This window comes from Thamnophis sirtalis, unplaced genomic scaffold (genome assembly GCF_051295495.1).
Source record: "Thamnophis sirtalis isolate CommonGarterSnake01/CBP01778 unplaced genomic scaffold, rThaSir2_p1.2 scaffold_6, whole genome shotgun sequence".
NCBI lineage: Eukaryota > Metazoa > Chordata > Lepidosauria > Squamata > Natricidae > Thamnophis > Thamnophis sirtalis.
The window spans coordinates 3,128,018-3,142,632 of record NW_028261386.1 but is presented as its reverse complement, the minus strand read 5'-3'; the positions used below and the strand labels follow the sequence as shown (position 1 = coordinate 3,142,632).

At 46.0% G+C, this 14,615-nt stretch overlaps 1 protein-coding gene across 1 annotated transcript in view; it reads right to left on the bottom strand.

Moving 5' to 3' along the window:
* Positions 1-14,615, bottom strand: part of USP32 (ubiquitin specific peptidase 32) — a 219,618-nt gene that overhangs the window by 96,779 nt on the left and 108,224 nt on the right. The gene's annotated exons all lie outside the window — the stretch shown is intronic.

Sequence of the window (14,615 nt, the reverse complement as noted above, 5' to 3'; positions counted from 1 at the left end):
CTTTTTCAAGAGGTAACTGGACTTTCTTTGTTTTTGCCTGAAGAGGTTTCGCTTCTCATCCAAGAAGCTTCTTCCGTTCTGATTGAATGGTACAGAACGGAGGGATTTATAGAGCAGCCTTTTCTCAACCGGGGGGGGGGGTGTCGACACCCCTTGTCTCCTGTCTACAATACAATTCTTTCAGCAGTTCCCACACTCATTTGTGCTATTCAGGTGACACCCCCCCCCTCGAGGGCACAGACAAACCTCCAAGTGGCCTCAATGACTCTCAGAAGCAGCGCTAATGACCAGAGGATTGCAAGGAATATAAATCCTTCCATTCCCCACCATTCACTCAGAACTGAAGAAGCTTCTTGGATGAGAAGCAAAAGGTCTTCAAGGAAAAACAAAGAAAGTCCAGTTGCCTCTTGAGAAAAAGCATTTCTGGGATTATGACTGTTTTGTTTCACGACCAGTTGAAGTTATGACTGACCCTCCAAAAGGGATTTAGGACCAGTTCCGAACTTCCAATGCCCCCACCTAGTCACATGATTGCACAATCCCCCCCCCCTCCACATTTCTGGCTGTTTGCAGCATCCCATGGTCACATGACTGTCATTTACAACATTTTTGCCAGAAACTGGGGTTTACTTCCAGTTTCTGGCAAAAAAAACCAACAGCAACATCCTAAAAACCATCCAAAGCAAACAATTACATAACAAGCATTTCCCAAAAATGTTGTAAAATTGGATTGGTCTGCTTTATGACTATCACGGCGTACGGCCCGTAATTGTCAGGCACAATTATGGTCAAAAATCAAGGACTGTCTGTAAATATTTAGGGTGGTAAATCCATAAATGTCTAGGAAATTCTGAAACCAGGCAATCCAAAATGTACACACTAAGGGGAAAAAACATATTTCAGCTTGCAGAGACTTTGCAAATTAATCAAGTCTACATTGGCGCTTATTTGGGAATAATTCATTCGGTATTTATGTGAAGAGCCAACAAATTGCGCAAATTTACTACAAGGGGTTCAATGTTCCCCAGGGTTCCTGAGATTTAAACAGGTCTTACATTCCCAAACATTGTTCTTTTTTTGCTAGTTCCCACAGCTGAACCACAAAACCTCAAAATGGGGTGAGGGGGAGGGTGGGGGTACGGAAAGCTAAGAATCTTAACAAGACTAAAATTATTGTCACCAAAAAAAAAAAAAAATCATTTACAGGTTTTCATGAAATCACAGCGCATAAAGTCTTCCGAAAATACCAACCACTGTTGGAAAGAATATATTTATTTTGCAGACAACATTTCGTAGGAAGACAAGAATCCACCCCACCCACTTTCCATTAGATGAGCATCTTACACTAATCTAGATTCTCGGAAGACAAGAAAGAAAGAAAGAAAGAAAGAAAGAGAGAGAGAGAGAGAGAGAGAGAGAGAGAGAGAGAGAGAGAGAGAGAAAGAAAGAAAGAAAGAAAGAAAGAAAGAAAGAAAGAAAGAAAGAAAGAAAGAAAGAAGCAGGAGCTACCAATGGTTGCAGGCAACTCTCCCCTCAGATCCCGTCATCCAAGCTGCTACCCACTCCCATAATTTAATGCCCCCCCACCCTGCGCACAGCATTCTAGGAGCCTGTGGAGGATGAAAACGGCCTCCCCTGCCGCCCCCCCTCGAGGCCAGAAACGGCTCATTATCTGACTTCTGGTGGGCCCAGTAAGTCCATTTTTCATTCTCCCCAGGCTCCAGAGGCTTTCTAGAAGCCTGGGGAGGGTGAAAAACAGCCAAACACGCAAACTGGAAGTTTAGGAACAGACTTCCGGTTTGTGCGTTGGGACGTTTTTTGCCCTCCCCAGGCTTCAGGTTTCTCTGAAGCCTCCGGAGGGCGAAAAACAGCCCAACGCACAAACCGGAAATCCATTCCTAAACTTCCAGTTTGCACGTTGGGTGGTTTTTCGCCCTCTTGAGACTTCAGAAAATGGCCAAAAATCAAGCTGACGGGGCAACGCCTCGCGTGCCTTCAGAAATTGACTCATGAGTGAGTGTGTGTGTAAATGAGCACGCGCATGTAGTTATATGCTTCTATCCTTGATATGGATTTATTTGTCTGAAAGTCAATGGTGAGTTATACACTCGAGGGCTCAATTTTATAAACGGGATGTCTTTGTAATAGATGCTTTGATGTAATACTACATCAAACACTTTACATTCTTCTGGCCGTTTTATTGTTGCTGGGTTTATCTAATCTCTGTTTTCCAGCTATGCATATTGTTGTTGTTGTTAGTTGCGAAGTCGTGTCCGACCCATCTCACGACATGGACAATGTTCCTCCAGGCCTTCCTGTCTTCTACCATCCTCTGGTGTCCATTTAAGCTCACGCCTATTGCTTAAGTGACTCCATCCAGCCACCTCCTTCTCTGCCGTCCCCTTCTTCTTTTGCCCTCAGTCATTCCCAGCATGAGGCTCTTCTCCAGGGAGTCCTTCCTTCTCATCAGGTGGCCAAAGAACTTGAGTTTCCTCTTCAGGATCTGGCCTTCTAAAGAGCAGTCAGGTTGATCTCCTCTAGGACTGACCGGTTGGATGGCCAAGTGCCTTTTAATTTCTTGACTATGCATATACAAACAAAAACATGTCATTTGTGCATGTTTAGGCAAGGGACTGGGGAAATCTCCCAAACCTGGTTTAATGTAGATTTGGCAGCCATAGGATGATTCAGAGAGGAAGCTGGGCATCGTGAAAGATTCATGTCTATGTCTATATATTTTATTCTTCCTTTATGGGAGTTATCATCTTAAATTTATTTTCCTTTAGGGTAACTGTTTTAGCCAGTTCTCAGTAGTCCTAAGATTAAAATAGATCTCATTCACAGGGGTGGAACTCTCTCCCCACTCTTGCAATGTTCATCCAGCAGGTGATAACATTCCTTGATTTCAAAACATACAACTGCTGAGAAGCCCACCGTCTCAGCCATATCTCGTGGAGATATGTGTAACACGGGGGAAACATAAATTCTGCATTCTTTTGAGCACCAAGTCAAAACATATAGGTTCTTTTTTTCCCCCATTGGGCCGTGGCATTTTAAATTGATTGCTTACTTTGCTGGTTGAACAGTCGCAACTCCCAATTGCACTGACTTAATTTTTATGGCCAAAATATGGAAAGGTGTGTGTGTGTGTGTGTGTGTGTGTGTGTGTGTGTGTGTGTGTGTGTGTGTCTCGACCTGGGTGGTGGGTGGGGTCCGTTTGTTGACTAGGGCTGGTTTCCAGATGTCTGGGAGGCGGGAGGCATCGTCACGTTTATTCATGTTGTAGGGGTGTTTCTCTATTTCGATGGCTTCCATAATTATTCTCTTGTTGAAGTGTTCAGTTTTGGAGATTAATTTGGTTCCTTCAAAATCAATTTCATGTCCTGTAGCTTTAAGGTGCTGGAAAAAGGAGGAAGTTTTTTCTTTTTTTCTGACTGCGTTCTTGTGTTCTGCGATGCGTGCATTTATTCTCCTATTACTTTGTCCAATGTATGTGGCTGGACAGATTTTGCATGGTATTTCGTAGACTCCTTGGTTTTCTAGCTGGATCTTGTCTTTGGGGTTTCTTAAGATGTTGGCTATTTTTTGGTCAGTGCCGAAGGCTGTCTTGATATTGTGTTTGTGGAGAATTTTGCTGATTTTATCTGTAGTGCACACAGACCAACAAACTCCACAGACTAGAAAAACACCAGACACCCAACCCCCTTCCACAGCAACTCATGAAACAAACAGTACACAACATATCAGACAGGACCCTCCCCACAGCTGAAACCAATGTCCTTTCCAAAAGATTCAACTTTGCAGTCGCCCCCAAACTCATCCCCACTGAAGACATCTTATGCTGAGTTGAAGCTACCCTAACCAAAATCAACCCAGATGAAGCCAATAAAATCAGACTTGAAGTCACCAACATCCTCTGCTCCAGCAATCCACCCAGAAGCAACTTACATAAAGAACAAAAAGCACTCACCAACTTGAGTAAAAACAACAATATAATCATTCTCCCAGCAGACAAAGGCAACGCCACAGTGGTGATGAACACGTCTGACTACCAAGCCAAACTATCCAACCTATTCCAAGACCCCGCTTACAAACCTCTAAACACAGACCCCACAACCTACCTGGAAAATTCCCCAAGACACCTGAGGGTAGAACAAGAAGCAATGGGTGGAAACTAATCAAGGAGAGAAGCAACTTAGAACTGAGGAGAAATTTCCTGACAGTCAGAACAATTAAATCAGTGGAACAGAAGTTGCCTCCAGAAGTTGTAAATGCTCCAACACTGGAAGTTTTTAAGAAGATGCTGGATAGCCATTTGTCTGAAGTGGTGTAGGGTTTCCTGCCTAGGCAGAGGTTGGACTAGAAGACCTCCAAGGTCCCTTCCAACTCTTGTTATTCTATTTTGTTCTAAAACTGAAATGACACACCTCCTGATTCCATCAGATGACAGAAACCTAAAAAGTTTGCCTATCTTATGATCGGACCATCTAACAGCACCATCTCAGCTAGAGATATCCAAAGCAAAGTATTTAAACTTTCCCCTCCTTTCTACCCCTACAAGCTTATCTATGTGAATTCCCCTTTGGATAAATTATAGAAATTCTGAAGAGATAATCGATGCATGTAAAACCCTAACCTGAAAGCCCCCTCCCCCCCCATCGCTTTTCAATTACTTTTAAACAATGCTTTTGTTTAAAGACCTTGCCTCTTTTTTTTACTTTTGCATATTGATTTTCCGTTTTAATATTTCATTGTGCACCACCCATAGTCCCTCCGTGAGGGAGATGGACAGTTCCAAAACGTGATAAATAAATAAATAAAACAAATCAACGCATCCACGCCTGTTTCAAAAATCAAAATAAAGGTATTTAAACCACCTAGAATATTTCCAAAGGTGCTTTTTCCGAGAGGCGACTGGACTGTCTTTGTTTTGGCTTGAAGAGGTTTCGCTTCTCATTCGAGAAGCTGCTTCCGTTCTGAAGAGCTGAGGTGGCGCAGTGGTTAGATTGCAGTACTGCAGCCACTTCAGCTGACCGCTAAGCTGCAGTTCGGCGGTTCAAATCCCACCGGCTCAAAGGTTGACTCAACCTTGCATCCTTTCGAGGTGGGTAAAAATGAGGACCCAGACTGTGGGGGCGATATGCTGACTCTGTAAACCGCTTAGAGAGGCTGAAAGCCCTATGAAGCGGTATATAAGTCTAACTGCTATTGCTATTGACTGAATGGTGGGGAATGGAAGGATTTATATTCCTTGCAGTCCTCCTTCCGTTCCCCACCATTCTGTCAGAACGGAAGCAGCTTCTTGGATGAGAAGCGAAACCTCTTCGAGCAAAAAGAAACAAAGCCCAGTTGCCTCTCGAAAAAGCGACTTTGGGACTACTATGACCTGGATGGCTGAGAATCTCCACCTCATTATTTCTCTTGTCCGACATTACAGTATCCGTTCACTTTCTGAAATTACCCAGCTATCCTGTAGAGACCTCCCAGTCTCCCCCCCACTCCTGCTCCTGGTTCAGAGACAATACGGTAACTTTGCATTTCCAGGCAATTCGCATACAATCCATCTGTGATAATCTGTTCTGTCCTCCCCCATTTCAACTCTCCCATCCCGCCTTATCTCTCCTTCTACCCTCCTTTCACACTCATCCACACTCCCGTTTCATGCTCAGTTGTTCTACCCACCTAAAGGCACAATTCTCTTTGGCCCGCAACAGTAGCAGCATACCATATTCCCCACATTTTCACAAGCCCCGGCTTGTACCACCCACGCTTCACCAGGTACCGATTCTCCAGGGGTCCAGCTTCCTCTTGGCCCATCAGGCGATCTGGATCCACTCCCCAACTAGCTCTGCCATTTGTTCCCTTTCAGAGACCCAGCTATTCAAGGATGCGAGGCGATGAGATCTTCTTAAAGGGGCACGCTCTGTCCCCGAAGGTAAGCGGATAGGATCAGAAAGATGAAAACACAAAGATTAAATCCCGTAAGAAGGGATTGGCTGAGTCTGGAAGCTTCCTGGAATACAGGTAGTCCTCGACTTACGGCCACAATGGGGCCCCACAGCTCCTGTTGTCGAGTGAGTTTCGCCCCATTTTACCGCCTCCATGTTAAGTGAATCACTCCACTCGTTAAATTAGCAACCCGGTTGTTAAGCAGAACTGGCTTCCTCGTTGACTTTGCTTGTCAGAAGGTCGCAAAAAGGGGATCACGTGTGACCCCGGGACACTGCGACCGTCATAAATAGGAGTCAGTTGCCAAGCATCCGAATTTTGATCCTGTGACCACGGGGATGGTGTACATATGTGACATTGGTCGTAAGCGTGAAAAGTGGTCATAAGCCACTTTTTTCAGTGCTGCTGTAACCTTGAACAGTCACTAAACAAACGGTTGTAAGTCGAGGACTATCTGCACCTTCATGCTTCTCAAGCGAAGGGATTTTCAGGGAGAGGGAATTTGAAAGCCAAGAGGACCTATGGAAAGCTACAAAGAACCATTGAAGGAGTCGGCACCTGGGACAGACGAAAGCTGGGAACTATGGAAATTGTTGAATAGACTGCACACGGACACAACAAGATTCAGAGATATTGTGAACCAACGGGGCTATCTGGTGGCTTCTGCCCTTTGCGACTGTGGTGACATGCAGACAACAACACACGTAAATGTGCCTGTTCTGACCGAGGCTTCCCGAGAGCATGAAGCAAACTCCTTGTCCCGACAAAAAACCCTTTTATTAATTGACTGTGAATTCTGCACATTCACATCCAGCAAAGTCTTTCAAGGGAGGATTTACAGTCACAGACCTTATCTGGCTTGGAGAGCTGCCAGGCCGATAGCTGCAAAACTTGGCAAGGAGTCTCTGAGAATCACGAACCAATTAAGTAAACTAATGGTCTCCTGCAAACTCCACTCCAGGATGACTCAGCCTTCCATCCTTCTGAGGTCAGTAAAATGAGGGCCTCAATTGTTGGGGGAAAGAGGCTGACTCTGTAAACCGCTTAAGAGAGGGCTATAAAACACTGTGAAACAGTATATACCATGTTTCCCCGAAAATAAGACTGGGTCTTATCTTAATTTTTGCTCCAAAAGACACACCAGGGCTTATTTTGGGGAAAATATGGTACTAAATGCATCTGTTTGGCTGACCATCTTAACTGGGGCTTATTTTTAGAGTAGGGTTTATATTACGAGCATCCTGAAAAATAGGGCTTATTTTCCGATTGGGTCTTATTTTCAGGGAAACAGGGTAAATCTAAGCGCTGTTGCTATTGTGGTCGTAACTCAAGGACTCCCTGAACTGCCGAAAGCCGTGGCTGAAAGAATATTTTACAGATGAAATGAAACGGAACCAAACTTGATTAAAACTAGCAATCGTGGGCAACTCGGTGTGACTCTTTCAAAAACCCTCTTTTAATTTTCAGCCAAGGAGGGACCTAATTAAGGTCTCCCGCCTTCCAATATAAATATTATTTACAAGCGGCAAAATCTTACATTTCTTTTCAGTGTGTCCTCCGTATCTCGGCTCATTAAGTAGATTTAAATACAGCCACTGGAGCTTCACAATAAATGCTTCCTGTCTTCGCTGGGCCTCTCCCACAGCCTCTAAAATCAAATCAAACTCCTTCCCCCTATTTTTAATCAAGGCTATTTTTCATGCCTTTTACCGATATTATTCGAAGAGGCGTGGTACAAAAAGCAGCAGGGAAGCAGCAAAAGCTGCAGCTAAAATGCCATCTGGGAAGATGGCATTATTTTATGCTTATCAACCTATCGTAAGCACAAGATAAGTCCCCACATATAATTTAAAACAGCCTCCCCAAATCCAGTGCTCTCTTCAGCTGCAACTGACATCACTCCAAGATAACAGGGGCAGCAAGTGAAGGTTAGAGAGTTCAAAGAATGTAGAAAAGGAAATAACACGCCTTAAAAGAAAATATTGTACAGAAGGTCAATTGAAGGTGAAGGTAAAGGTTCCCCTCGCACATATGTGCCAGTCGTTCCCGACTCTAGGGGGCAGTGTTCATCTCCATTTCAAAGCTGAAGAGCCAGCGCTGTCCAAAGACGTCTCCGTGGTCATGTGGCCAGCATGACTAAATGGCGAAGGTGCACGGAACACTGTGACCTTCCCACCAAAGGTGGTCCCTATTTTTATACTTGCATTTTTACCTGCTTTCGAACTGCTAGGTTGGCAAAAGCTGGGAAAAGTAATGGGAGCTCACTCCGTTACGCAGCGCAAGGGATTCGAACCGCCGAACTGCCGACCTTTCTGATTAACAAGCTCAGCGTCTTAGCCACTGAGCCACCACATCCCTATAATTCTAAATTATGTCCTCTGAAATCTTTCTAGAAAAAGGCTGTGGTTCCTCCTGGTTGCCACTGTACAGATGGTCCTTGATTTACAATAGTACGAAATGTGCGGTTGCACAGGCTTTTAAGTAGGGCTTATTTTGGGGGGTAGGGCTTATATTAGAGGCACAAGTAAAAAACACTCTAGGTCCGTGATGGCGAACCTATGGCACATGTGCCACAGATGGCACGCAGAGCTATTTGTCAGGGCACGCGAGGCATTGCTCTGTCAGGTGGTCAGTGTGCATGCGCGCGCTGGCCAGCTGACTTTGGCCTTATTTTGAGGCCATTTTTCGCCCCCTAGAGGAATCAGGAAGCCTCTGGGATGTGAAAAAGCGGCCCTACGGGCAAGCTGGAACTTCAGGAACAAATTTCTGTTTTACTCATAGAGCTTGTTTTAGCCCTCCAGAGGCTTCCCTGAAGACTCCGGAGGGCAAAAAACGACTCTTTGAGCAAACTGGAAGTGACTTCCGGTTTGTCCGTAGGGTCGTTTTTTGCCCTCCGGAGCCTTCAGAGAAGCCTCCAGAAGGCCCCTGAAGGCTCCGGAGGGCTAAATTGGCCCTACGAGCAAACTGGAAGTCTGTTCCCGAACTTCCGGTTTGCCCATAGGGCCAGTTTTTCACGCTCTGGAGGCTTCAGGGAAGCTCCTGAAGCCTACAGAGGGCCTTCAGTCGGGAGGGGGAGGCTGTTTTCACCCTCCCCAGGCTCCTATAAAGCCTTGGGTCGTGCGTATAGCATTATGGGTGTGGCACACCCACGCACGACCCCTCTTTGCTCCCCCCGCTTTTGGCACGCGAGCCAAAAAAAGTTTCGCCATCACTGTGCTAGGTCTTATTTTTGCAGAAAATAATGACAGTTGCGATGTCCCAGGGTCATATGATCAGTTTTTGTGACCTTCTGCCAAGCAAAGTCCATGGAGAAGCCAAATTCACTTAACCATCGTGATACCAACTTAACAACCACGGTGGTTCACTTAACAAACGGTGGCAAGAAAGGTCGTAAAATGGAGCAAGGCTCCCTTAACGACTGTCTTGCTTAGCTGTGGAAAACTGGGGGTCAGTTGTGCTTGTAAGTCGAGGACTAACTCTCTTAACTGAACGGTGTGATCACCTTTTGGGACTTTCTGATAGGCAGAGGCAATGGGGAAGCCAAATTCACTTCACACACATCAACCAACAATTGGTTTCTTAGTGGCGCTTTAAACCAATACCAAAGCACCTGGTTCCCCCCCCCCCAAATGAAGCATTTCAGAAGGCGACAACAATAAACTACTCCAAAACATTGCTGGGATTGAAATTACTGTTAAATGAATCCAGATGTCTTAAATGCAAACCATCTTGGATATTTATGGTCAATTTCTTTTTTTTTTAAAAAAAGCCCTTAACTATAATCCCAGGCTTTTAACTCCACTTTCCAATGGTTTTGTCTCCAAAACTGGACAGCAACCGTATTCCTCATATATGGTCCAGGAATTGCAATCAAATTAGCCCATTTGCTAATTCTAGAGGAGCGTGAGGTCTGCCATTGGTTGCTTTCCTGCATACATTATAGGCTTAATTCATGCTCATGCTAGATCTTATATTTGAGGCTGCTTTTAACCGTGTTATTGTAATGTAGGTACTGATGAGTTAATACGAAATATGCTTGCATCTACCTCTGTTTGTCTTTGGGCTGTATTATTTAAGTCAGTGGTCACCAATTGATGGTCCGTGGACCACTGGTGATCTGTGAGAAAATGTTGGTGTTCCAGAGAAAAATTATTTGCATTTTTTAATATTGCACCAAATCAGGGGTCCTCAAACTACGGCCCCTGGGCTGGATACATGCAATGAACGCTTGTGTTGGTGCAGAGAGTCTCCCCCTTTGGGGTCTTTTTGTGTGGGTCGGAGGGGGGCAGAAATTCCAACTTGGGGTCTGCTTCAGCCTCCTGGTGTGGGGCTTTGGGCGAAGGCTGGAGGGAAGCACCGCTGATGGCAAAGAGCCAGAGGGCCTCGTTCCAGTGGGACCGCATCATGGCCTTGAACTGGCTGACCATCTCAGCTTGCTAAGCCTCCAGGCACTGGTATTGGCCTTGCACTCCCGCAGGTCTTCCCTCTGCTTGGAAAGCCTATGCTCCTAGTCCTCAGTGAGGTGCTTCTGCTGAGCCTCCTTCTCCATCAGACTCAATTTGAAGTGAGCTGTTTTGCCAACTCTTTCTCCTGGTGGCTGCTTAGCTCCAGCAACTGCTTCCTGTTGGAGCCCTAAGGAGCCCGGGGGGGGGGGGGAAGGTGAGGAGTAGCTGGGAGGGGAAGGGCGAGTAGATGCCAGTGAGGCATCCGTTGATGTGAGTGACAGTGAGTTTGCCACACCCACACAGACACATGACCACCTAGCCTCACCCACCCAACAGGTCATTATGCAGATCATATTCGTGGTCCGCGGGATTTAAAATTATGAATTTAGTGGTGCCTGAGGTCTAAAAAGGTTGGTGACCCCTGGTTTAAATTATTAAAAGGGACTAATTGTTTTAAATCCTAGAGGAGCTTGTTTTAACGGATATACTTCCCTCTGCGTTTTGAACAACGGGAGATTTTTAATCAACGGGAAATGAGAAAATCCCACAAAACTAACATTAACCCAAATTTTCCACAGCACGCTTTCCAGGGTTGGGAGGATTCTGCACACCTGGCAGATGTTGCATCCTAACAGTTCTTTCCCTGGCCTCCCCTGGGACTCCTGTTACTAGGTTCGCACACGTGTGATTTCCTGCCTCGGAACTAGCTTTATTAATTTCATGCTCCCTATCCCCCGATATCTCGGATTATTCCAATTTTCTGTTCCAATGCAGTTTGAGTGCCACATGGAGCAAAGCGACATTTTTATGACCCTCTCCCGGGGGAAATCAGGAGTACAATAATAGAGATAAGCACTGCACAAATAAGAGAGGGAATGGAGGGCCCAGTGGCCTCTTAATGCCGTCTTAAGCCTCCAATTTGCAGGCAGATAAGCGCCTCACCCAGAAGCTTCCCTTTTCGAGGCTGTGAAAAGAAAGAGGCAACACACCAAGTGCAGCCCTTTCACAACTTTCTACCAATCACTAAGAGGGAGGAGAGCAATATCTGGGGACAGGCGGGTGTTTTAATCATTTCTTTTCAAATTTCATGTGAATAAAAATAAATAGACTAGGAATGGCCAAGGTGGAACACAGAATCACAGGGCTGGAAGTCTATGGAGATTCACAGTCGTTCGGATCACTGTTGTCCCTAAGGTGCTTTTTCAAGAGGCAAACTTGGGCTTTCTGGTTTTTCTGCGTGGTGAAGATGTTTTGCTTCTCATCCGAGGAGCTTCTTCAGCTACGGCTGGCTGGTGGGGAACGGAAGGATTTATACTCCTTGCAGACAACTGGACATTTGTATTCTTTTAGCCAGTCGTTAAGGTCACCTGTGTCCTCAGGATAACCAGGGTCAGGGGGCAGCCACCTGCGGCTCTGGAGCCGCATGTGGCTCTTTCATCCCTCTGCTGCGGCTCCCTATCGCCGGTCAGCTCAACAATTGATAAAGCTTTCGGTTAGGACAGGTAGAGGAAAAAGGACGCCATGCTAGGAGGAGACTCTATGGTGGGAGAACAGAACTTCCTGTCGGCTCCAGAATAGAACAGGGTGGGGCTCCGGTTAGGACCTTTGTGGCTCTTTGAGTGTTTAAGGTTGCCGACTCCTGATCTGGGTAGTGCAAATGGGGTGGAACTTGAAAGGATTATGTTGTAGACTGGAGACAGATGATGTCACATCCCCCCCCCCCCCCCCCGTTGAGAGAAAGCTGTTCAACTTTGACGTAGATGGCCTATTCAACTCCTCTTTAAAACCAGTGGTCCTGTCTGTCCAAAAGGTGGACTCTGTGGTCTTCAAAAGAATGGCCTCTTTTTTTGAGATTTGATGAAGGTTTGTATGTGCCAGGCAACGTGGCTCCATGTGCCACTTCGGGGCATGCGTGCAATAGGTTCGCCATCATGGACTTATATATCAACTAATGGGTCTATTTTTTTGAAAACCAGCCACTTTTTTTTTCAATGTCACTTTGACTTCGAACAGTCACTAAGCAAACTGCCCTAAGTCGAATGACAGCCTTCATTGGCACAGTTATTTCCTTAATTAAGTCTTGTCCAATCACATACAGGTTGGCGCATTGGTAAAAGAAAAAGAGAAAAATCAAGTACATTATTCGGGGGGGAGGGGGGCTAGTAGGAGATATAGGATATAAACAAAAGACACAAATGAATAATTCTACCTGCTGAGCACCCAAGGATGCACCATTATTTATCACCGTTGAGGAAATGCTGCTGGGAAGAGCAAGGACACAGGATGACAGTCCAACGTGGATTCACCGTGACTTTCAGTTATGCAAGCGGTGGTTGCCCCTTGCTTCTCAACCACAGCTTGGACGCAGCACAAGAGCGAATACCTTGTTTTCCGGAGTATAAGACGCACGTTTTTCCCCTCAAAAAAGAGGCTGAAAATCTGGTTGCGTCTTATACACTGAATCCAGCATTTTTTTTGCCTCCCCAAGCCCCACCCCCTTAGCAAAAATGGCTGTGCATATCCTGTAGAAGGCTTTCAGAGAGCTCCTGGGGGCTGGGGAAGGCAGAAATGAGTGAAAAACAGGCCGTTTTTTGCTCAATTTTGCTCCCCCGCAACCCCCAGGAGCACTCTATAAGCTTCCTAAAGGCTATGCATGCAATTTTTTTGACAAAAAAACGAGCCCGTTTTTCGCAAAAAAGGGTCATTTTTTGCTTGTTTTGGGGGGAGACATCCCTCAGGAGCACTCTGCAAGCCCCCTAATTCATGCTTTTGGGGGGCAAAAACTGGCCCATTTTCATGAAAAACGGGCCGTTTTGACGAAGTGCAAAAACTTTTTTTTAAATTTGCCTCTTCAAAACCTTGGTGCGTCTTATACTTATACTTAGTCTTATACTCCGGTGCATCTTATACTCCAAAAAATATGGTACCTCTTCTTCCACCAAACTGAGCTATTATGAATAAGTTACACAATTACAGAATAAGAGTTGGAAGGGACCTTGGAGGTCTTCTAATCCAACTAGTCTAGACCTGTGCCTTGGCAGTCCAGCTGAGGGGGAAGAGGGGAACTGGCCCGCATGAGCGGTGGGCTGGTGCGCACACGCAGCCTTTGCACAAGTGGCGGGCCGACACACATGCACCCAACTCGGCATGCCGCTCACACAAATTGAGCTGCACGTGCCTTTGGCCAGCCACTCGCACAGCCCAATTCCAAATAGGTCACGGCCTGGGTATTGTGGTCCCTTGCCCTATATCATTTCAGACCAATGGCTGTCCTATCTCTTCTTGAAAGCCTCGGTGATGGAACACCCACGACTTCTGGAGGAAAGCTGTTCCACCAATTAATTTGTTTTAAATCTCAGGAATGTTCTTCTTATTTCTAGGTTGGTTCTCTTCTTGATTAGTTTCCATCCATTGCTACATGATCATACCTATTTGCACATGTAGCTAAACCAGGAGTGGGCTGCTGGTGGTTTGGAGGGGTTCAGGAGAACCTCTATCTAAGATTCTGTGCAGTTCAGAGAACCCCCCAAACCCAACTCCTGGCTGGCCCCACCCATCCAATCCCGCTCCTCCCCGGAGTCCCCATGCGACCTGTTTTGGATGCAGGTAAGTGCAGGGGGTGCGCGGAGGCTCGGAGAGGGCCTCCGGAGCCTGGGGAGGCCATCCCCCCCCCCGGAGGCTCAAGGAAAGCACCCAAAGCCTGGGGAGGGCAAAAACGCCCCCCTGCTGTGGTGCAGGAGGCCAACTAGGCCAGTGTTTTTCAACCTTTTTTGTGCAAAGGCACACTTTTTTCATGAAAAAAATCACGAGGCACACCACCATTAGAAAATGTTAAAAAAATTTAACTCTGTGCCTATATTGACTATATATAAAGTAATTTTCCCATGGCACACCTTACACTATGTCACGGCACACTAGTGTGCCGCAGCACAGTGGTTGAAAAACACTGAACTAGGCCACACTCACCATAGCCATGCCCACCCAGCAACCGGGCAGAGAACCCCTTGCTAAAATTTTTGAAGCCCACCTCTGAGCTAAACCTATAATTACAATAATACAAAAACAGAGTTGGAAGGGACCTTGGAGGGCTTCTAGTCCAACCCCCTGCCTAGGCAGGAAACCCTATACCATTTCATACAGATGCTAATATATATAATTCCAGAACTTTAAAAGACACATGCTTTACAGGCAGGCAGTACTGAATGTCATAGGGAACAGGGC